A 24,447-nucleotide genomic window follows, 5' to 3' on the forward strand; every position below is an offset into this window, starting at 1 on the left:
TGTTGAACTCTGGGCTGCTATGGCCTCTGAAGTGTCCATGGTGGTCTTCGGAGCAGAGGTGGGGTCGCCCCCAAGTATCATGTCCAGCTCTTTGTAGAAATGGCAGGTCGCAGGGGCAGCACCGGAACGGTTGTTTGCCTCATGGGCTTTGCGGTAGGCATTCCGCAGCTCCTTCACTTTAACCCTGCACTGCATTGCACCCTGGTCATGGCCCCTTTCTATCATGGCCCTTGATATCTGCCAGTAGATATCATAATTCCTACAGCAAAAGCGCAGCTGGGACTGGACAGCTTCCTCCCCACAAACACTGATGAGGTCCAGCACCTCGCCATTGCTCCATACTGGGGATCGCCTGGCACAAGGAGGCATGGTCACCTGGAAAGATGCGCTGAGAGCACTACATGCCTTGCTGAGCAAACAGGAAGAGGAATTTCAAAATTCCCAGAGAATTTAAAGGGCAGATCTGATGGTTGGTCACCTGAGGGCAGGACAGTAGACCAAAGTGATGACCAGAGTGACTAGAACAGGCATTGTGGGACACTTCATGGAGGCCACTCAGAGCACATTAATAGACCAGGACGTCCACACTGGTACTGCGGCGCTCCAGCCGGGGCGCAGCAAGCTTTATTCTTCTCGTGGAGGTGGAGTACCAGGGGTGCTCCAGCTCTAGAGTCCAGGCGCTCAACATGCCTTGCCAGTGTGGACACCTCAGGAGTTAGGATGCCCGGGGCTGATTTAATGTGCTGTAACTTGCAAGTGTAGCCAAGGCCTCAGACAATGTTTTAATGCTAGTACCAGTATAAAAGAGTTATAAGCAGAGTGCAGTGTATATATTTGCATGGATGCTTGCTAAACTTGTAATCCCACTTTTGAATAAATTAGTTAGCACTAATCAGTTAAATCCTCATAAGAATATATCACTAGTTTCATGTTTATTTCCTTTCTCCCACTTGGAATCTATCTTGGATCACACATGGGGAGTGGGAAGGAAGAGAGGCCAGTGAAGTGGCGTGGTTTCCACCCTCAACTGAATCAAAGGCCACACCCTAGCACACAATATACTCCATAGCAAATACATTATTCATAAACAAGCAAACCCCTCCCACTCACCCTGAAATTCTCCCTTCCCCCCCAAATAACAAACAGCTGCCTCTTGCATGGCTGTGGTCCAGCTCCAATGCTACTTCTCTCTGTTCTGTTCCCCAGGCCCTTCCCCAAACAGGTTGATGAACTCCAGGCCAAGGCCATCCTCCAGTGAGTCCCTCTGGCCATTCCCTCTGCCACAAGGGTTTCCTCTGGCTCTATTAGTCTGTCTACCCCCAGTCTAAAAATCAGACTGTTCTGCCTTGAAAGCCCATCAAACATGGCAGTAGGCTTCATGTTCAGGGTGGTGCTGAGAAGTTGGTCAAACTCCTCATAATAGGGGCAGGTTGACAGCGAGTTTCCATTCCTGACTACAGTGTCTTTTGCCTTGTGGTACACACCCTACAGGTTTTCTATTCTAAACCTGCACTTAATTGTTATGCAAGACCTTGGTGTGTGCCTCTGCCCAGCTAGCAGCACACGGTGTTACGGAGCTCCTGGATGAAGCTCTGGAAAAGAGACTGTTTGAATTACATGACCTGTGCAGAGATGGAGCAGGCTATGTGGAACAAGGGATTTGAACACCAATCAGGTATATATAAACGGTTAGATGGCTTCCAGTGCCTAGAAGGTGAGTAGGGAGTGAGTAGGTAGAAGAGCAGGAAATACAGCCTCTAGGGAATTCTGGGAAGGCACTGGAGGACTATCCCAACCCAAGCACTGTAACTCAGGCTTTAGCTGCATCCATATTGCAAAACGGGCAGAAAGCAAAACCCAGGATCTAACCTATAACCCCAGCTGGGTAAGCAAATCCAGGTTCAAATACACATCAACCAGAGTAAAAGTTTGTGTGTGGACAGTAGGGGGGAAAACAGAGGGTTGGGCTGAAATCCAGGTGAGAGCGTGAGTTAACTCTGTGGTGAAGACCCTAAAGAGAGGGAGCATCATTAGAACAGGATGCTCACTACTACTTTGAGGGAAAGACAACTTTGCCCACTTTCTGAGTTTTGAGAGTTGAAATTTGTTTTGTTAGTTATGGTTAGATCAATACTCCAATTTGGCACAATTCATTTTAAGATTAAGTTTTAAATGCATCTTTCTCCTAAACAATTCTAACTTCTGGAAAATGTGTCAGAGTTAATTTATCTTCTTCCTGACACAAGGTTTTGATTCCATCACACAGGACTTCATTATTCCTAATCAGGAATTAAAAAAAAAAAAAAAAAGTCTCTAATAGGAGCTGGCTATGATTGGCTATAAACCCCAGGAGGTGCACACATTACTGGCCTTTATGAGAGGGTACTAAGATACTCTAGTAAACATCTCCAAAAAACAAAACAAAAAAATCCATAACATGTAAAAAAAGACACTCAAGAAAAGTATTTGTAAGATACCTTTTCTGTAGGAAAAATAAACTAAGTTGTTTACTATAGCACAGCACAGGGCATATTTGCTGCCAACAGTTTTCTTGTTCTTCATGGATTTTGTAAAAAAATAGATTACAAAAATGAAGCATACTATTTCTCTGCCTTTTTTACTCCCCTCCTCCACTCCCCATTCAATCCTTGTAAAAAGGTAGGGATTTAAAAAGTGAGATAAAAACTTTCATCCCCATCAAACTTTTCATAAGTTTCTCCTCTGCACCCCAAAAAGTCAATTAAAATTCCAGCTTCCCTCCCATTTTCAACAGTTATTACTTTGTCCTGCTCTATTCCCGTGTTCAGATTAGCACATAGTCTGAACAGGTCACTTAGGCCAAAGTTTTCAAACATGACTGAAGTTAGGTATCTAAATCCATAGAGCCAAGCTATGCCATTTGGGAACTGGCCTGAGTGAGGATGGTGCAAGCTACTCCCCAGAGTCCCCCTTTGAGTGCAACCTGCAGTTGTGACTGGACCTTGTGAAAGCAACACAATGAAGAGACTCCTTGCATGCTCTTCCTCCTTTCTGTACTCCAATCTCACCACTTGCATGCTCTTCCTCCTTTCTGTACTCCAATCTCACCACAGCAACATAAGGGCCATTCACTATATGGCCCATTTTTAGTTTGATATTTAGACAAAGTTTTCAAAGGGATTTAGCACCCACAGCTACCATGGGAGAGAAAAAAAAACAGGAGCGGAGAGTACTTTCCACCTTCAGAAATCAGGTCTTTTTATTTGGGTGCCTGTCTCCAGCACCCAAGTTTGAGAATGTTGGCGTTACCATCTCTATGCTTCACTTTATCCACTTATAAAATACAAATTCCAATCGCTGCCCTGAGGTAAAATGTTCTTTAAAGTACTCTGGGGATCTCATACAAGTATATTTTTGTATACTTGTATAATACATTAATTGCTGCTGCTATTCAGAATGAAAACTGACCTGTTGGTGCAATGCAAGAGAAGTTTAATTACTGGTGTTACTAAATCCCATTCCCAAACTGATAAAGAGAACCAGCCTAGCAAAAAAGAGGGAAGTTTGGTTGGCATATCCAGCACCAACAGCAACTCTTCTCAGCAGATAGACAAGCAGACATTAATATACACTAAATGGCCAAGGAACCAGTTCGCATTATTAGAAATAAATAAGGCTAAGTTTTTGTCATGGTTATTTTTAGAAAACGTCACGGACAGGTCACGGGCAATAAACAAAAATTCATGTAGCCTATGACCTGTCTGTGACTTTTACTAAAAATAACAACTGGGGGCAGGGCTAAGTAGGGAGGAGGAATGGAGTGCCTTGGGCTGTGGGGGGGAGGAATGATTGACAGGCTGCTGACAGCTGAAGCGGAAGAAGTCACGCAGGTCCAGTGAAGTCACGGAATCCGTGACCTCCGTAACTAAATTGTAGCCTTGGAAATAAATAACTAGAAATGGGAGGCAAGGGGAAGGGGAAATGTGGAAAAGTAAGGTCTTAAAGCGTTAGAGCCTTCTAACTATCACTAGGACTGCACAATAAGGAATAGAGCCCACTGCCTGGCAATTGTACAGTAATGAATCTACACTCACCTGCTCAAACACCCAGTGTATTTAACACTAGGAACGGATGAACTTTTAAAACCAATATAGGATTGAGCGGTGCCCACATGCCCATGGAATCTGCTTCATGGTGCATTTTAAAGAGTTTATTTCCTCTGTACTAAAGATGAATCAAGGACAAACAAGCTGGAAGACAGGGAATACTGCCGTCGCTTTTGAAATTGAATCTCCCTGATGTTTTGATAACACTACTAATTTGGGGGTGGGGAAAATTGCGTGGTTTAATTTAGGTTTGGGATTCCTCAGCAATGATGCCTTCCCATAGACCTGACTGGGAGGTGGGGGAGCGGAAAAGGGAGAAATCTTTTACTAGAGTCCTAAAAATAAAGTGTATTACACACTGTCCCACTATAGTGCCATGTAACTTGGTGTAGCAGATTCATCAACCCAAATATAAACAACTCTAAAAAATGGTGAGGTATTTTGACCAAACAGATGATTTGAAGGGCATGGCAAAGAAGCAATCTGAACAGCTGTCAAAAGGGCAGTCTTTCCACAATGTGGTTAATGTTCCACAAAGTTCCCCATTATGTGCCTGTAAACTGCTTTCCACAGAAGCACTGCATAGTGATGTATTGTTTCCACATATCCATGCTCACTTACTCTATCATTAAAAATAACTTCAATAAGAGATATAATTCTCCATGATCAAAGCAAAACTGCAACAGAGACAAATCCCATGCCCGTTCTTGTAAAAGCTTAAGTTAATCTACACAATACCAAAAATTTATTAAATTAATGACTTCTGCATTTGGCTTACCAGCCTACACCATGTTTATCTGAAATACATTTTTATCCTTCAGCAATCTGGATTGTCATATCCATAAACCATTGCAGTCTGTGCCTGTTAGGAAACTAAACCCTCTAGAGTTTTGCTAATGCTTTCCATATTATGCATATTTCCTTTCAAATAAAGTTTCCTCCAGAACAGATTTCTCCTAACAGTTTTTGAGGCAATATTTCCAGAGCTCATAATTCAGCCCAATATCCCACAAATTTAGAGATATAAAAATTAGCTGTTTAGCTATCAGCAAAAGTTCCACTTAGTAGCTACTGTTTGCAATCTCCCTGTGAAAGTTATATAGGGTCATGCGTTTTCTTCCTATGTAAAGATACACAGAGGGGGAGGGAAATCACAAACCCATGTGGGTTTTGATGTGAAACCACTGAATTAGATTCTGCTAATCTACCAACTGTCCTCCATCCTGCACACCCCCTCTACAGTACTAATGAGATCATGGTAAAGGAGTGAGACCATAAAAAGCTGTGAAGACCAAAGATCCATAGAAAATGCTGATCTCAAGTTTGCAGCTGCTAAGCAGGTAAACAGAGGGACTGAACCATTTCACCAGGCCCCTTCCAGGACCACCCTTTGATAATAGCAGCATAACTGGTTTATAGCCATGCTGCCACGCTGTGCTCTGTGATCCCTCCCCTGTTGGCTGTAGACTCATTGACTTGCGTTAGACTACTTACAGTGCATGGAATGAATCACATATGTAAGTCTTTGCAGGACTGGGGCCACAGAGTGCACAGGAGAGTCCAGGTATTTTCCACATTAGCTACTTTTCATAACAGAGCGTGGGTAGGGATGGATTGCCATGAGATGAAAACCAAGCCCCCATGAAGTCAATGGAAGTTTTGCCATAGACTTCAGTGGAGCCGGGGTTTCACTCATAGTGATTAAGAATACCACTTAAGGATTGACGTGGTGTTAGGTTCAATAAAGGTTCAGGTTAGAGGATTGTAACCAACCCAGAATCTCTCACTATTATTTTGAGAGAAGATAGACAACTGCCACAGTTTCCTCTTCCCCCACACTGTTCTCTTTCTACTCTATCCCCGCTTCCTCCCACTGTCTGCTTCCACCGTCCCCCAATTCCTTCTTGTTGGCCAAAGGTGGCTCAATACCTCCCTTGAAGTTCAGAGAAATACCTGTTCATACCCCCAGAGGGCACTAATGCTCTCTGTGAAGAGAAGATTGCATCCCACACATCAGGAATCCCAAAACACCTATCAGAAAACCAAGCTTTTTTCAGGGGCTGGTGAAATTATACTCAAATCATTAATGTGATAAATTTCACAATATTTTATAGATAAATGATTCAACATTTCTTTTTTCATTCTTTCCCCAGTTGATAGATCTGAGTATATAATTTAGGAATAGACACCAGGGGTGAAACTAGGCCAGTACAGCATACCGGTGAGAAGTGGCTGCCGGTGCCGGCCCACATGCAGCTGATGTTAAAGTGCTGCCGCGGCCCCTGGGCCTTTTAAATCACCAGGCCCCGGGGGCAGCTGCCCTCTGCCCCCCATCCCCCCATCAGCAGCCCTGCAATTTAAAAGTGTTTGTGGCGGGGGAGAAGTGGTAAAAGAGGCAGCTGTCCTGGGGCCAGGCGATTTAAAAGGGCCCGGGGCTCCCGGCCGCCGCAGCAGCAGCCAGAGCCCCGGGCCCTTTTAAATCCCCACCAGAGGCCCAGGCAGCGCGGGCCAGGCAGCACGGATGGGCTGGCTGGGGGACGCTGACCCCAACTCTGCCCCTTCTGCTTGAGGCCCCAGAAAGTCATCTGTGCTACTTTCACCCCGACAGACACCTATCATGTGTGATGTCTAAAATACAAGTCAATGTTTCATGATTTGCCCAGCCAATTCACTTTTTGCAAGAGGACCCAAATACCATCCTGCTTTCAGAAACTGCTATTGCACCACCTATTGGAAATAGATGTAGAACTGAAAAAGAATCTTGGTCACTTACATACGAGTTAAAATGATTATTTCCTAGTGTTTGTTTTAATTATAAAAAGGTCAAAATGTTTTAAATATATAATTTTAATGTTTGAATATTATTTACGTAGAATTTTAGATAAATACATTAACTTAAAAATGAGTCACCCTAATGTGCAAAGGCCTGGAAATTGATGGCGAGTTGAATGTAACCCTGTAGAACTATGCTGATTTGTGCCGGTGTAGGATCTGAACAAAAATGTTAAGCTTCAGTACAAAGTGGATCCATATTGATATGAAGGATTTTGAGCTGCTCTATTTTGTTTCCAAGCACAGCACAGAAAAATGCTGCTTTAGCATCATTAACAGAGAATAGGGGGAAAACCAAAATAAAATTAAATTGGTAAGAAATAAGGTGGCAGTAGTAGACCATAACATTAAGATGCACAAGTTAACAAATACATATACGGTATATTTTAAAGGTTTATAGTTCAAAAGTCTGGTAATTTAAGTGTGCGATCCATGTTGACACACCGCCAAGGGCAGTGAGATGGTAGTTCTAAGCAGCTGAACCTATGGCTGGTGTGTTGCTGGGCAAATGTGGAGTGAAGTTAGTTAAAGGTCATTCCAAAACTGTAGAAAGGGGTCAGCTAGGCCTACTCAGTCCAAAAACAAGTGTGGGTCACCATAGATTTAGCAGTTATGATTGGTCAAAAACAGGGGTGGGCAAACTTTTTGGCCCGAGGGCCACACTGGGGTACGAAACTGTATGAAGGCCAGGTATGGAAGGCTGTGCCCCCCAAACAGCCTGGCCCCTATCCCCTCCCACTTCCCACCCGCTGACTGTCCCCCTCAGAACCCCTGACCCATCCAAACCTCCTGTTCCTTGTCCCCTGACTGCCTCCTCCTGGAACCCCCTGCCCCAAACCGCCCCACCCAGGATCCCACCCCCATCCAACCCCCCCCACTCCCTGTCCCCTGACTGCCCCAACCTATCCACAACCCTGCCCTCTGACAGGCCCCCTGGGAACCTGCCCCCTATGCAACTCCCACTGTTACCTGACCCCTGACCGCCCCAGAACCTCCCCCCACATCCAACCGCCCCTTGCTCCCTGTCCCTTGACTTCCCCCCGGGACCTCCTACCCAACCCCCCATCCACCGTGCATGCCGCCGTCCCCTTACCAAGCCTCTCTGAGCGGCAGGAGCTCACAGCCCCGCTGCTTGTGCGGCAGCGTGGCTGCAGGAGAGGGGCCGGGGGCGAGCCTCCCAGGCCAGGAGCTCAGGGGCTGGGCAGGACGGTCCCACGGGCCAGATGTGGCCTGCGGGCCATAGTTTGCCCACCTCTGATCTATAAGTATGGACCAATCAGAGAGGGTCTGAAGGTGATTGGAGGATCAGTATGCTAATGGTAGGACTGAAAAATAAGCCAATTAGAGATCAGGCAGGCAAAAGTTGGTTGGTTAGGAACAGGAGAAGATCAGAGAAACCTACAAGAATAGCAAGGAAGAAGCAACTCAGATATAACTATCTCCAACCTCCTTTGAGTCAAATTCTGCCCTGATTTACACTTAAAATCAAAGTGGGTTGCACATTTTAAATCAGGGCATAATCTGGCGCAGTCTGTAACCTTGACATCATCTCTCTACCTCCTCTCATCTTCTACTGCAGATCTGCTAATCATCTCACCACCTTTAGAACGAGGTTTGTGAACATCACTGCCTCTGCTGAAGTCCTCAGGTATATCATCATCTCCTCTTGTCTTGACAGTTGCAGCTTCCTCCTCTGTGGCCTTACCAAGACCCAGTTCCTACAACTGCAGCATAAATAATAATAATGTGCAACATTCTATTTCCTGATTTCTTCTCACACCAAAACATGCAACTGTGTTGTTCCCATGTTCAAATAATTCCATTGGCTACTCATTCATTTCAGGAGCCAGCTCAAAACTGCCCAATTCTGAGAAAACTGAAATTCTCAGAAGCTCTCCCTCTATTCCTCTCCCAAGTCTCTCTGCTTAACAAGCACTGGCCTCCTCTCCACAACCTCACCAGGGCAGCTGTAAGAGCCTTCTCCTTACTATAGTAACAGAGATCATTAATTTTGCCATATTTTTGGCATATAGTTCACATAAGACATGCTGCAGAGCATAAAGTTGCATTTGCTAGTATTCCCTAGTGTGCTATAGAAAAGAAGTGCCTTACCAAGAAAAATAGCTTATTGCAGAAACATCTGCATTAGCTTAACTTGAAATATTTTGCACTGGGATAAAAATAGAAGTAGGATGCTTGTCAAGTATTTTTAAAATTTTAATCCTCAGATTTACTCCTGTCGTCAGCCTGTAGAATAACTTGAGTTACAGCTTCTGGATTCTAAAATTCCTGTCTTGAATTCATTGGCTTTTCTAGTATTCCACAGTATTATTTTTCACAAAGAATAGATCCATTGAAATGTGACTAACATGTGCAAGAACTGAAATCCCTTTTCATTCATATTTCTCATAAAATGATTAAGAAAGTGACCCTGATAATAGTCGTGTCTTGTTCTGTCCCCGGTTTGCAATCTCCTTCCCTTCAAGCAAGTAGCCATAATGTCATTTCATTCTTCTCTGCCACCGCCACCACCACCTCCTTCTGCTAACGCATACCACGGCACATTTTTTGTTCTCTACTTTTTCCTCTCTTCCCCCAGATAGCATGCTTCAGGCTTCTCTGGTTTGTAAGAGACTTTCCCCTCTTATGCTTTTCTTTGGAAACCATCATTGTTCCCTGTCTTCTCTTGTGGCATACACTCAAAAGTAAAAGCGGGGAAAATATAAATCCATTTCCTCCTACCTGGGATAAGTTTACAACGGATATTCTGGAGAACCAAGAGGAACATTGCTTTGGAGCAACACCGTGTAGTATCATGTTTGGATCTTGAGAGTGTAGATTAGATGTTGCCAAAGGGCATGGTAAATCAAAACGTCCTCTATTGGTTAGTAAATAGAAGTTAATCTGAACAGAAACCCAACAGTAAAGTCAACAGGTTCCCCCTTCCCACCCCAGTTCAAATGCCACACTTCCCATTTAATAGACATGCTTAGTAAGCATTTTGGATGGATAATTGGTAACCAAAGGTCCAAAGTATTTATTTTCATTGGTATTCATTTACTTCTCGCTTAATGGAGAAGATTCTTTTATTAACAGGCATTTGAGATGGGATTAGTCTGTTGGAGATCAGAACCCTACATGTGAGAGTCAGTCTGAAGTTGTTCTTTTCTCCTTTGGACTGCAAGTCATTTAGATGGCAGATGTTTGCTCAGATAGAAAATTAGAATCTGAACTATTTTAATTTTTATCCATTTTGCGGTCTGGGGGAATACAAGTATCAAAGTGATCTTCAGAAATACGTAGCTTATTTATATCCTTTTGAGGAAGTTCACTCAAGAACCCTCAGAAGTGTTACATTTTAAAATGTTGACAGGAATAATAGAAGATATACAAACAGATTGTCAGACAATTAGAAATTAAAAGCAGCATTGGCAGTTCTAGATTACTTATTCTTACTAGCCAGCCTAGATAAGAGCCCTGGGGAAGAGAGATAAAGGACCAAAGTAATGTTGGAGGGACACTGACCAAGCTATAATTAAAGTTCTTCCACTAAAAAAAATTATTTGGATGGATGGATAGAAATACTAAGACCTGAAGCCTTTTAAAATCATGCTAGGTTATGTCTGATTCTATAACCTGATTGGAATATGTGGAATATGTTTAACAAATTAAAGCACAGATGTCAAGTTTCTACATTCTGAATCTTTCCCAATTGGCACAAATATTTGTAGGAAGCTCCCACTAACTATGACACAAGCTATCTTTAATCTTTGGATAAAGAATTTCAAATCTATCAGCGTGGCATCATATTACTAAGAATAAAACCATATGTCACCTAATGACTCAGAGGAGAAATTGACATATGGAGCCTTTCACATCTTAGCTGCCAGTTTGAATCTGGCCCATGTCAGTAATGACCAAAAATTGCTACCATCTGAAGACTATTTGGTAGCCTATGTGAGATGAGTTGACCATCTCAAGCCAATTCTTAGAATTAGGATGTCTATCACAAAACCACTCCCACAGATGGCTCTAACTGGTACACTTGTTGGTGCTCTCAGTTGACAGGCCAAGGACTAAACATCCCTGGAGAGTGAGCTATCTTCTCCTTTGTAGAAGCTGCCCCTCCAAACAAGGGAGAAGATTTTAACAGGTCAAAGCCGGAAGTTTGCACTAGTACTGTCTATCCTGTAGCTCTAATATGGGTGACATCTAGAGCTGGGAAAAAATTTTCAGCCAAGATTTTTTAGTTATTTTATTTAATTAGGCAAAAATGCACATTTGGCAACACCAAAGTGTTTTGCGAATTCATAGCAGTTTTGCAAAATTGTTTATTTTGGGAGGCAAAAAGCTAAAGTTCTGAAAAAACTTAATATTTTGTTTTGACATTTAGAACCACATGGTTTCATCGTTTGGTTCAAAGTGATTTTATATTGAAAATTCCTTTAATTTTATTTTTTTTAAAACCCCAAATGTTTAAAAAATTTTCTCAAAAATCTAAATACATTTCATTTCAGGTCAAATAAAACTGTTTGACCCAAAATGAATTTAAAACTTTTTGATTCATCAAAAATGGGGAGGGGGAATTGTTTTTGTCCAACTGGCAATGAATTTTCTGACTTTTGAAAATTGCCAGTGAACGGGGGGAAAAAAATCCATAATTTGCTGAGTTCTAGCGACAGTGCTAGACACTGAAGCTGTAAAGTCTTGAACTTTTCACAAGCACTAATATTCACTTTATTCCCCTTCCTTTACAAATAAAGAAGGGAACAACGTTACTAGTAGAAAAGATTAAAATGTTAGAATAAGAAGCATAGAAGGATCCAAAATTATCTTATTGTATAATGGGTAAAGAAAATGATAAATGGGTAAGAAGCAGTTAACATCTTTTGAAATAGCACTCCTGAAGTAGGAAAGAACTGAGGGAGTAATGGTAATATGTCGATTGCTTTGGTAGAATACCGAAAGTTCTGAGAAAGAAATTCTACAGCCTCTTGGGGGAAAAGTTACTGGAAGACCTATCCCAGATGATCAACAGGGAAAATTCTAGAATATGACTGCTCAGTTCTCTTGGCAGAGAAAACGTTACATATATATGGTATTTTTGTTAGTTAGATTTAAAACTCTCTTATGCGGATTTAAAACTCTCAAAACTGTTTTATGTGGAAAAATCTGAAGACAGAGGGATGTGCATATGCAAAATGCATCTGCACTGGCTACTGTAGAACTAGGAAATGTGGAGATCAGAGATGAACAAATTAATTTACACTGGGCCTAATCTTGTTTCTAATGAGTCAATAGGAGCATTGTTATAGAGATGGTCAAGAATGGATGAATACTGCAGGAGAAACTAGAAGGCTACTTTGAGAACAGGGCTCTTCTTCCTGAACAGACGGCTTGTGTCTCATAAGGTTTGTTTTGTGCTGGCAGCTTTTTTCTGGCCACAGCCTGTGAATCAAACATACATACCAGAAAGCAACACCGTTTAGTTAGTCCCTTTTGTAGCTATTATAAATCAATAGTTGTAGAAAAATATGTACTGTACCAAACAAGTATTAACCTGACAGTGTCCTTTTTAAAGACTATACAGAGTCTAGTTATTACAGTAATGCAGGCCACCTGAATCCTTCTTGTGCTGTCAAATGTTGCTTGGGGCACAAACAAGGCTCTGCCATCTGTCTATTCTGGGTCATTCTTTGCATGTCCTCGATGTGGTTATGTACTATAAGTTTTCCCTCTCTGAGTAGTGTTTGATGGAGAGATTCTTTTAGTTGGCCCTTTTTGTGGTTTCCTCCAGCTGCCCAAAGGCACACCTGCCAGGGCAAACACTCTGGGGCTTCATTCTTAACACGTGTCCCAGATACTTCCATCTTTTTAACTGGATAGCTTTTGAGATAAGGTTGAACTGTGATGAATCTCGGCACATGTCATTCATTCCATTTAATACCTAGCATGTTTAAGGCATTTGCTTTTGAATAATCTGAATAATAACTAAACGAGTTTATAGTCATTAAGTCAATACATTGCTACATGCTTATTTCCTCTTTGCTACTTATGCTATTTACTATTTTCCTTTCACTTGTGTTAAGCACTGAAGTGAGACTCGCCAGTTATATTTAGAACTTTTCTAGTTAGCTGGCATCCCTCTCTCTCTTCCATGCACTGACACAGAGATTTTGTCTGGGTTGCAAACACTGCAAGAGACAGTTTAAAGTTTATATCTTCATTTAAAACATTTTTAAAGAAAATAAAAAAACGTGTATATTATTAGGTTTGGATTAAAAAACAAAAACAGAACAAAAAAACCAAAAAACACAAATTAAAGTTTGAGCCTCAACTGGCAATAATCTTTAAGAAGAACTACAATACATGAGTAGACCCAGTAGTCAATAAACAGAGCAATAGTGTTGAATAATGATACAGACATCTATATTTAAATGTAATAGTGTCTATCTGAACACTTGGCCCTCTACACAATTAAAAACACAGCAAGAGTAAATATCCTTAGTGCAGTTAAAATACCAAAACAGTTTTTAAAAATCAGGGGAAACGGCATCATTCTGGGATAGGTAATTAAGCAGCATGATGGGTCTGGCTCAGCAAGAGTTTTCAAGTAATTGATTTTGGTGTGAAGTGCAGGGATTTTTGACTTTGAACTGGTTATGGCAAAAGGAAGATCATACTGCAGCTAGTAGCTGGACTGGAGGACTAGCAATAGAGAGCATGCTGTGTGCCTGGAAGAAGGCTTATCTCCCCTTTGCTGTACTTGAAAAAAAGTAAAATATTTCACAGTAATTAGGTAAATGGTTGATAAAATGCACATATCCATCATTGATCTGAAAGAGAACAGCTGCCACCCCTCCTTTACAGGTGGGTTTGGTTAAATAGTCAAGCTGGCTGGCTGTTAATGTCCAATCAGACTTGAACACAAGTGTTCCATCCTGTAAGGTGGATTCCTACATGAAGGTGTGGAAGTGTATCTTACCTGTTTGAACTGATACTGACATTTTTTCCATTGATACTGATATAATTTAACTGGTTAATCCTTTTTCAGACTTCATAACAATGAGATCCAGTCACTATGTAGACATTAAAGATATATATATTTTAGCCTGAAATTAGACATGTCCTGTTTATACCTAGTCAGGAGAGAGGAAAAGTTGTTCAGATTCCAGGGTAACACAAGTTAATGTCAGAAATTCCAGTATCTTGAACTTTTATCTGGACCAACTTTGGGCCAAAAAGTCAAAATATCCATTCCCCCCACAAAACAGAAAGTTCAGAAAATTTCTGTTTGGAAATGTCAAAGCACTTTGTTTGGGCGAAGTTTGACACTAAACAGAGTCCACCAGAGCAAGGAGTTGTGGTTAGGTGCCTCATGCCCCTATTTTCTTCTATAAGATAGGAAATGTAAGCCAGTCAGGGAGGCTATGATGCACCACAATGGATCAACCATGCAATGCCGTGTGGGAGAGCCTGGCCCTCAGAGAAGAATGGGGACATAAGTAGACTGGATCTATATTTATGCATACAATCAGTAACTTAGGTACATGATGAAAGCTTAAGTACTGTCAAAAGACACACCCCTCCCTAAACAAACAAAAACTTACTTTCATCCCCAAATTCCCTGTCTGGGTTTCACAAATGACCACACACTCTTCCAAGACAAGTATATTTCCTAAGTCAAAAATCCTGTCCATTCTGATTGCTACATAGGTCAGTAAGCTTGATAGGAATGGTGTTGGGGAAACAAAGTACACTCCGTGTTTACCCCAATGTCATAAGGAGAAGAGACCAGGGAAGAAAATTTAAGAGGTAAGACGACCTGCCCATTACTATATTTCTAAAGCAATGCATTTCTTTGTGTGAAGTTGTTCTGCTTAAATTCTGCATTTACCCAGTTTCCTAGTTATTGATTAGAGCCTCTAACTTCTAAAATTTTTACCAATTCATACGATGCATCTCTACCAACTTGATCAAGACTTTTTCATGCTTTGGAAATGTCCTTTTATATCCTTCTCAGAGTTTCCTCAATCCCAACTCTTACGTTTTTATCATAGACTCGAGATATTATTTTATATATATATATATATAAAATATTGCCCTAATAGTATTAGATTCTGGATACGGGGTATCATCTTTATTGCCCTATGCTGCACCCTTTTCAAGGTAATAAATAGCTTTTCTGTGGCATGGAGACTGGTACAGCACACAGTATTCCAGTTGGGAGACAAAATTCTGATCTCCTTTACACCCATAAGGGACTTTGTTAAGTTTACACAGGTTGAATAAGAGCATAATTCGGCCTAGGCAGTCTTCTAAAGATCTAGAATAATAGTATGACCTAAACCATTGGTTCTCTGCTCTGTACTAATGTAACCAGGTAAACAACTACAATGACTTTAGTAATGTTTTTGTTGCTTTCAGAGTGGTAGCCGTGTTAGTCTGTATCAGCAAAAACAATGAGGAGTCTTTGTGGCACCTTATTTATTTGGTCATAAGCTTCCGTGGGCTAGAACCCACTTCATCAGCCGCATGGAGTAGAAAATACAGGAGCAGGTATAAATAAATGAAAGGATGGGAGTTGCCTTACCAAGTGTGAGGGCAGTCTAAGGAGACAATTCAATTAACAGCAGGGTACTAAGGGAGGAAAAATAACTTTTGAAGTGGTAATGAGAGTGGCTCATTTCAGACAGTTGACAAGAAGGTGTGAGTAACAGTTGCCACTTTTAGGTCTGTTATTGAGTGACCAGAGAGATTGAAGTGTTCTCCTACGCCACTAGCCATCAACTACAGCCACCAACTAAAACCTCTCCAGCACATCATCAAAGATCTACAACCTATCCTGAAGGACGATCCATCACTCTCACAGACCTTGAGAGACAGGCCCAGGGCCGGTGCAACCACTAGGAGAACTAGGCAGTCGCCTACGGTGCCAAGTGGTTGGGAGCAGCAGTGGAGCGGAGGTAAGCTGGGGCAGTGGGGTGCAGGGAGGGCCACCTGCAGCAAACAACAGGGTGGGGGGCAGCGCACAGGGGAACCGCTCCCCGCCCCAGCTCACTTCTCCTCTGCCTCCTCCCCTGAGCACCGCCCTGCTCTGCTTCTCTCCCTCCAAGGCTTGCGTGCCAAACAGCTGATTGGTGCCGCAAGCCTGGGAGGCGGGAGAAGTGGTGGTGTGCTCGGGGAGGAAGTGGAGCAGAGATGAGCTGGGGTGGGGAGCTGCTGCACACGGCTCCCCGGGCTGAGGAGGGGAGGGAAGGAGCTGCGGGGAGCTGCCTGGGCAGAGGGGAGGGAGGGAAGGAGGGGGTGGCAGGGAGCTGCTGCAAGGGGGGCTCCATGTGCCGAGGGGGGCAGAAGCGGGGAGCTGCCCCGGTGGGGCGCCTCAGGGTGGAGGGGGGGCGGGGAGCTGCCGCGGGGGTGTGGGGGTGCGGCGCAAGGTGGAAGTTTCACCTAGGGCGTGAAACCTCCTTGCACCAGCCCTGGACAGGCCAGTCCTTGCTTAGAGACAGCCCCCCAACCTGAAGCAAATATTCACCAGCAACAAAAACACCAACCCAGGAACCAAACCCTGCATCAAACCCCAGTGCCAACTCTGTCACATATGTATTCAAGGGACACCATAATAGGACCTAACCACATCAGCCACACCATCAGGGGCTCATTCACCTGCACATCTACCAATGGGATATATACCATCATGTGCCAGCAATGCCCCTCTGCCATGTATATTGGCCAAACCAGACAGTCTCTACACAAAAGAATAAATGGACACAAATCTGACATTAGGAATCATAACATTCAAAAACCAGTAGAAGAGTTCAATCTCTCTGGTCACTCAGTAACAGACCTAAAAGTGGCAATTCAACAAAAAACTTCAAAAACAGACTCCAACATGAAACTGCAGAACTGGAATTAATTTGCAAACTGGACACCATCAGATTAGGCCTAAATAAAGACTGGGAGTGGTTGGATCATTACAAAACCTAAACCTACTTTCCCCAATACTAATTTCCCCCTACTGTTACTCACACATTCTTGTCAACTGTCTGAAATGAGCCACTCATTACCACTTCAAAAGTTATTTTTCCTCCCTTGGTATCCTGCTGTTAATTGAATTGTCTGTTAATTGAATTGTCTCGTTAGACTGACCTCACACTTGGTAAGGCAACTCCCATCCTTTCATGTATTTATACCTGCTCCTGTATTTTCCACTCCATGCATCTGATGAAGTGGGTTCTAGCCCACAAAAGCTTATGCCCAAATAAATGTGTTAGTCTCTAAGGTGCCACAAGGACTCATTGTTGTTTTTGTTGCTTTTGTAATTTTACTGTTCATCATATTTCCAGGGAAGTTTTCCTTGCTAAAGATAAGCCTGCCTTAAATGTTATTTGCTATCAATACTAACTGTTTGAAATACTCCACTGATATAGTGATGGAACAAGCGGAGTATAAGTACACTATAGATCAAATTATCTACCTGAGAGGGCGGGCATATTAAGATCACTTGAACTTCATTTGCATGATCATTCTGCTAAACATACTAGCTGTGCTGCTGACTGAAGCATTTTGAAAGACACTTGAAATTGCTGTTTAAAAATAAAAAACACCACATTGCATCATTGAGTATGCAGGAAATGAAATGTGTTATCTCTTATCAATTTCAAATTAGGTTCAGCACATAACTGTCTGAAGTGAGCACACCTAGCAATAGTTTACATTTGTCTCCCAAGTAAGCTTTTTAATCAAAAGTAATCTGGTGTTAAGCATATTAAAAAGCCTTTCATTAAGCAGGGATGGGTTTGATTTATTCATACGCTGTGCAACATATGTTGCTTATACTGTGGTCTACAGCAAATAAGTGTTTCAGTTTCTGATTGATGTTTTGGCATGCTGCCTGTTTTCAGTTTTTCATTGTGCAAGGTAGGTATTACAGTCTCTGTGGTTGCTGGCTTTCAGTGTTGCAGGGGCCTCTTAACATTATAAGAGACACGCCCTTTGAGGGGGGAAAAAAGACATTAGGTGGCACAGGTGATTCTCATTTACACTAAGGTCTTTTCACACTGCTCTAGCAATTTCAGGTTACGTTAAGATCCTTTGTAAGGTTTCAGAGTAGTAGCTGTGTTAGTCTATATCAGCAAAAAGAAAGAGGCGTACTTGTGGCACCTTAGAGTCTAAAATTTATTTGCGCATAAGCTTTTTTCATGTTCTGTGTGTGTGTGTGTATATATATCTTCCTACTCTATTTTCCACTGCATGCATCTGATGAAGTGGGTTTTAGCCCACGAAAGCTAATGCTCAAATAAATTTGTTCATCTCTACGGTGCCAAAAGTACTCCTCATCCTTTGTAAGGCCACTCTATGCTGCAAGAGTGGTGTAAAATGGTCTTTGTCATTAAGAATCAGGCCAAAAGGTTCTTAGTTGAATAAAATGTTTCACGCATGTGTGCATGCATGCACACACAAATTTATATAACAGTTCAGCAACAATTACAAAAGCTTTACATTTTATGCAAGTCAGCCAGTCCAACAAACACCACAACACATGCATATCCCACACTTCTAAACAGAAGGAGAATGGTCAGGACAGGCAGTACAGCAGGTCCGGGCTCTGTTACACACTTCCTTGGACATCTCATTTTGAACCAGATTTCTAAAAGTATTTTGGAAATCCCAGTAGATGCCCATCAGCATCTTTAGGTGCTGAAATCTCCTTCAGTGGGAGTTAGTGAGATTTTCAAAAGTACCTAGGCACCTAAATGCCTTTACAAATCTGGTCCTCAAGTTCTGTGCCTCAGTTTTTCCATCTGTAAAATGGAGAAAATAATGGTTTCTTTCTCCCATCTTTCTTACCTGGTTTGTAAACTCTTTGGGGAATTTCATATATATATTATATAGGTAAAAGCCAGGCTCTATTTAAATCAATGGAAGTTTTGTCAGGGCTCTGGTGTTGGTTGGGTTCTCTAGGTCAGTAGTGTTCAACCTTTTTTCTGGGGACGCACTTGAAGAAAATTGTTGATGCCTGTGACCCAGCAGAGCTGGTGACAAGGCGTTTGTGGGGTGGGAGGGGCTCAGGGCTGGGGCAGAGGTTTGTGGTGCGGGGGTGAGGGCTGCGTTGTGGGGCCAGGAATGAGGGGTTCAGGGTGTGGGAGAGGGCTCTAGGCTGTCAGTGCAGGCTCTGGGGTTGGGCCAGAGATGAGGGGTTTGGGATGCAGGAAGGGGTTCCAGGTTTGGGGGTGCTCAGGGCTGGGGATTGGGGCATGGGGTTGGGGCACGGACTTACTTCTGGCTGCTCCCAGTCAGCACGAGAGCCAGGGTGCAGAGGCAGGCTTCCTGCCTGTCCTGGCAGCGCAGACCACGCTGCACCCTGGAAGCAGCCAGCAGCAGGTCTGGCTCCTAGGCGGAGGTGGGCAAGCAGCTCCACGTGACTCTCGCCCGCAGTCACCTGCCCCCACCCCCAGTTCCCATTGGCCGGAGCCGGTGCTTGGGGTAGGGACAGCACGCGGAGCCCCATGGTTCCCCTGCCTAGGAGATGGACCCGCTACTGGTCGCTTCCAGGACGCAGCACAGTTTCAGAAAAGGTAGGTACCAGCTTGTCTTAGCTGGGCAGCACCGCCAACAGGACTTTTAACGTCCCGGTCGGCAGTGCTGACTGGAGCAAGGCAACCCAGCACCTTACATGCTGCGACCCAGTAGTGGGTCATGGCCCACAGTTTGAAAAACACTGCTGTAGGTGGTACCATAATAATACTAATTATAACAGCTTCATATTTTTATGCTTATCAAATCACCAGTCAAACAAGTATAAACATGCATTCTTAATTAGAAAACTCACCAAGACACAGTTTAACTTACAATGAAAGCTGGATATTTGAAATACTTTCTGTGGGTATGTTGAGTGCCTTTCACAGATCGGAAACTGAAAGGTAGATGCTTTGATGCATTGTCAAACTCCCATGCATTGTATAAACTCATTACGTGCAGAGTACAATTAAGCAGAGCAACAGCATAATGTGACTTGTTCCTTACTTTGCCAAAATGGGTAGAGTGAGCTCAACCACATGCCAGATGCACAAATGAAGTCTGTACAGATGAGTGTACAGTTCTTGAGCAGCTTTAGGCATCTGGAAGCTAGAGAGTTATCACTGAATAAAAAATGATACTACTTTGTATCTAGATAGCACCTTAAAGTATTAGCTAAATACTCCTAACATCTAAGTGAGGTTGGGAAGTAAACTTAGATGTCCCAATTTCACAGAGAGGGAAACGCGCAGAGAAGTGATGTGACTTGCCAAAGCTACACAGCCTATCAGTTGCAGAGTCAGGATTAGAACTTAAGAATATCTAACTCTGCACCTAACTCTGTACCTACTACCTATTTCTACAGGCCAAGTTGTCTGTATAATAGTCAAGGTACTAGTAATAACTCACGTCAGCTGCTAAAATGCCTCTAGAGGTATAAATTGAAATCTAGGATGTGGACTTGGGAGGAAGAAGGGAAGGCAGTTGACCCACAGGAATACAGGAGCAAGGCCATTTTTAACAGTGCTGAAGAATACACTTGAGATGAGTATACAGCATCCACAATGCTAAAATATTAGACATGACAAATGCACAGAAGACACGTTAGCCCTGGCATCCTTAACATCCTGGTGTCCTTGTGATTTCAAGGGAAGGAATAGAAGCTGAGTTTCTTCTCTGCCTCCTCCATCTCCCAGCCCACACTCCCTTCCTGTATTACCCCTTCTTTCTCCTTCCCACCTGCTGATCTACCTTGCTTCTTTGGCAAGCAGCCTCTTGAGCGTGGAGTTATTCTGGGTTATAGAGAATAGAGAGTTCCTACCTGTGAGAAAGTGGGTGAGATTGCTATGCTGGGAAAACCACTGTTCTGTCCTTCCTGATAAGAAGAGCTTCCCTTCTGCCCAGCCCAGGACCCCAGAGACCTCCCCAAGCCCTAGGAAACCGGCCCGATGTGCAGTGGTTTACAGTTTGCATGTGCATATGAGGGCATGTTCCAGTTCTGCTTTGAACTGAGGTGGAACTGAACTGGAGGAGAGTATGATCTAACAACAGACAAGATTCACTTGGAACCTTTATTCCTTCCCTTCATTGAAAGGGATGATCAACTGAATTACAAATAAAGACAATCACACTTGTATTTGAGATGCAGTCTCATCTGTGTCAATGACATGATACTTGTATGAACAAAACATATAATTATAGTGATAAAGAAAAAAGATTACATTTAATTAATTTTTCACACATTAATTTGGCAATATTAAAAACATTGTAACATTAATTTAAACTAAATATCAAGATTTATTGAATTCACAGCATTGCCATATGGAACATTTTTATATACTATTCTGTCTACAAACTTTAAAGTGCATCTATACATTTATCCAATTAAATCAGATGGAAACCTAATCTTAATAAATAGCACCATCTAGTGGAGTCCTTTTCTGAAAGCATCCGATGAAGTGAGCTGTAGCTCATGAAAGCTCATGCTCAAATAAATTGGTTAGTCTCTAAGGTGCCACAAGTACTCCTTTTCTTTTTGCAAATACAGACTAACACAGCTGCTACTCTGAAACTTTTCTAGCTAGTATACTGCAAAGACCTCAAGGAGTGTTTATTTAGGAACAAACCTGCTATAGCCGATAGGAATATAATTTAACTGTTAATATTTAGTATATTTAGTAGCCTTAACCAAATTAAGTACAAATGATCTTCTGTGGCACATATGCAACATAATGTCTTGAATGTGGATTGCACAAATAGTTGAGAATTTTAGTACTTAGTTCGGTTGGGTCTAGGCCTGGATAGCTCAGGGGATTAAGATACAAAACCTACACACCGTAAGTATCATAAGTAAAAATAATCCAGGTTATTCAGTGGCATATGTGAAATGGGTCCAGTTTCTAGTTGACCGGGTATCACATCATAAATCCACAACAACAAGTGGCACTAACTGTCAAACACTGACTGGAGACTGAACTACTGTTAAACATACAGAGGTGGCCCCTTCAGATTATGGTTGAATGAAAATCGGTGGGCCAGTGAGGGAAAGCCTGAAATGCTGCTGCTTATGCTAGATCAACTGTTCGGATACAGACTGAGGACTTTGTTTTACAGCCCTGTCAATCCAGCAGCTTTCCCCAGTGCCAAAATTACAAAGAAAGTAACAGAACGCCACTTGCCGTCACCTTCAGCCCCCAGCTAAAACCTCTCCAGCGCATCATCAAAGATCTACAACTTATCCTGAAGGATGATCCCTCACTTTCATAGATCTTTGGAGACAGGCCAGTCTTTGCTTACAGACAGCCCCCCAGCCTGAAGCAAATACTCACCAGCAACCACCACCACACAACAAAAACACTAACCCAGGAACCTATCCTTGAAACAAAGCCTGTTGCCAACTCTGTCCACATATCTATTCAAGGGACACCATCATAGGACCTAATCACATCAGCCACACTATCAGAGGCTCATTCACCTGCACATCTACCAATGTCATATATGCCATCGTATGCCAGCAATGCCCCTCTGCCATGTACATTGGCAAAACCGGACAGTCTCTATGCAAAAGAATAAATGGACATAAATCAGAAGTCAAGAATTACAACATTCAAAAACCAGTCAGAGAACACTTCAATCTCCCTGGACACTCAATTACAGACCTAAAAGTCGCAATTATTCAACAACAAAAAACAGACTCCAACGAGAAATAGTAGAACTGGAAACCATTAAATTAGTCTTGAATAAAGACTGGGAGTGGATGAGTCATTACACTAACTAAACTATTTACCCATGCTAATTTCCCCCCTACTGTTACTCTCACCTTCTTGTCAACTGTTTGAAATGGGCCATGCTGATCATCACTACAAAAGGTTTTTTTCTCCTGCTGATAATAGCCCACCTTAATGGATTGGTCTCATTAAGAGTTGGTATGGCAACCTCCATTTTTTCATGTTCTCTGTGTATATATCTCTTCATCAGATGCATGCAGTGGAAAATACAGTAGGAAGTGGGCTTTAGCCCATGAAAGTTTATGCTCAAATAAATTTGTTAGTCTCTAAGGTGCCACAAGTACTCCCCGTTCTTCCTTTAAAAATTAAGAATTTTAGTACTAAGAGCTAGGGAGCTGTTTTTCTTGAGATCAATGAGTGCCTGAGGGAAGAGTCATACAATCACAGAGTTTAAGGCCAGGAGATCATCTAGCCTGACCTCCTGTATAACACAGACCACCAGAATCACCCAGCACCCGCACACTAAACCCAACAACCAAAGTATAACAGTCCTCCGGAGACGACATTACAATGTGCCACAGGCAAAGAATAGGAGGGACCAAGGTGCATCAATACCTGAGGTCTCTGCAATGGCAGGGAAATGATTAAGTGAGATACAGCCAGATAATCCTGGCAAGTGACCCACACCCACATACTGCAAAGGTCAATCTGACCTCGGGAAAAATTCCTTCCTGACCCCACATAATGGTAATCAGTTAGACCAGGGGTAGCCGCATGCAGCTCTTCAGAAGTTTGTATGCAGCTCCTTGTATAGGCAGCGATTCCAGGGCTGGAGCTACAGGTGCCAACTTTCCAATGTGCCGGGGGCGGGTGCTCACTGCTCAACCCCTGGCTCTGCCACCGGCCCTACCCTCACTCCACCCCTTCCCACACCCTCCCCTCAGACTGCTGTGCCCTTGCTCCTCCCCACCCACTCCCAGAGCCTCCTGCATGCCACGAAACAGCGGATTGGGGAGGGGAGGGAAGGGGAGGCACTGATCAGTGGAGCTGCTGGTGGGCGGGAGGTGCTGGGAGCTGTGGGGGAAGCTAATGGGGGGACGGACTGCTGACATATTACTGTGGCTCTTTGGCAATGTACATTGGTAAATTCTGGCTCCTTCTCAGGTTCAGGCTGGCCACCCCTGAGTTAGACCCTGAGCAAATGAACAAGAACCAGCCAGCCAAGTGCCTTAGAGAAAGAATGCTCAGTGCCACCTCAAAGCCCTGGCCCTCCCCATCCAATGTCCTATCTCTAGTTATGGCCATCCCTGATGCTTCAGAAGGTGATGATAAAAAGCCCTAACAGAATATATAACCCTTCCTGACCCCTACAAGTGGCCAGCTGAAATCCTGAAGCATAAGCTTTTAGGAACATAAAATATAAACTTGAAGTAAGAACCAGGGCTATTGAGCCTGCCCCCTACCTTTATAAGCAACCCCGCCATACAATCCCATTCATAAATGCATCCAGCTCTCAAAACTAATTAAGTTGCTTGCCCCCACAAGTCCTATTGGGAGGCGGATTCCAGAACTTCCTTCCCTTCCCTGATGATTGGAAACCTTCTTCTAATTTCCAGCCTGAATTTATTCATGGCTAGTTTATACCCATTTGTTCTTAGGCCAACATTGTGCTTTAGCTTAAATAGCTCTTCACCTTCCCTCATATTTACAAACAGCAATCATATAATCTCTCAGCCTTCATTTTGTTACACTGAACAAAGCAAGCTCTTCCAGTCTGCTCATAT

General features: G+C 42.9%; 1 protein-coding gene across 1 annotated transcript in view; it reads right to left on the bottom strand.

Annotated features, from left to right (window-relative positions):
* LRRC2 (leucine rich repeat containing 2) overlaps positions 1-9,741 on the bottom strand; it is a 284,223-nt gene extending 274,482 nt beyond the window's left edge. Inside the window, exon 1 of the mRNA XM_073344941.1 lies at positions 9,660-9,741. The gene's annotated coding sequence lies outside the window, so the exon portion shown is untranslated. The remainder of the gene's footprint in view (positions 1-9,659) is intronic.
* Positions 9,742-24,447: the final 14,706 nt, after the last annotated feature.

The sequence above is a fragment of the Lepidochelys kempii genome, chromosome 5 (genome assembly GCF_965140265.1).
Source record: "Lepidochelys kempii isolate rLepKem1 chromosome 5, rLepKem1.hap2, whole genome shotgun sequence".
Lineage (NCBI taxonomy): Eukaryota > Metazoa > Chordata > Testudines > Cheloniidae > Lepidochelys > Lepidochelys kempii.